Genomic DNA, 1091 nt, shown 5'->3' on the forward strand with positions numbered 1-1091 from the left:
ATTTACCCCAAAGATACAAATGTAGGGATCCAAAGGGGTATGTGCACCCCAATGTTTATAGCACCAGTGTCCACAATAGCCAAACTATGGAAAGAGCCAAGATGTCCACCAACAGATGAATGGATAAAGAAGATGTGGTATATATAATCAATGGAATATTATGCAGCCATCAAAAAACCCCCGAAATCTTGCCATTTGCAACGACGTGGATGGAACTAGAGGGTATTATGCTAAGCGAGATAAGTCAATCAGAGAAAGACATGTATCATATGATCTCACTGATATGAGGAATTCTTAATCTCAGGAAACAAACTGAGGGTTGCTGGAGTGGTAGGGGTTCGGAGGGGTGGGGTGGCTGGGTGACAGACACTGGGGAGGGTATGTGCTATGGTGAGCGCTGTGAATTGTGCAAGACTGATGAATCACAGAACTGTACCTCTGAAACAAATAATACATTATATGTTTAAAAGAAAAAAAAAGATAGTAGGAAGGGAAAAAGGAAGGGGGGGAAATTGCAGGGGGAGATGAACCATGAGAGACTATGGACTCTGAGAAACAAACTGAGGGTTCTAGAGAAGAGGGGGTCTGGGTTAGCCTGGTGATGGGTATTAAGGAGGGCACATATTGAATGGAGCACTGGGTGTTATACGCAAACAATGAATCATGGAACACTACATCAAAATAAATAAATAAATAAATAAATAAATAAATAAATAAATAAATAAATAAATAATAAATAAATAAATAAATAAATGGAAAGGAAAAAATATATATATAAATAAGCTGTTTCAGGCTTGCAAGTAAGCTTTTTAAACTTGAATTTCAGTCTTTAGAAGTTGACTTGGGCTGGATTTTACGCAAACTTGTTCTAACTCTAAAGAAAAATGGTTTCCAAATGTTAGTCTCCCGACACTCGTGCTTCACACTGGCCAAAAGGTCCTGGGATTTCAAAGATCCCTTCAGCTCCAAAGCAGAGAACAGTGCCTTAAATATAAAAAGCTCACATTAGGTTCTCAAAGACCATTTGTCCATCTATCTATAATGACTTTGTAAGTCAAGGTTGTCTTGATAGGTTTAGACATGTAGCTATC

This window comes from Leptonychotes weddellii, chromosome 2, assembly GCF_054177405.1.
Source record: "Leptonychotes weddellii isolate Sample4059 chromosome 2, ASM5417740v2, whole genome shotgun sequence".
NCBI lineage: Eukaryota > Metazoa > Chordata > Mammalia > Carnivora > Phocidae > Leptonychotes > Leptonychotes weddellii.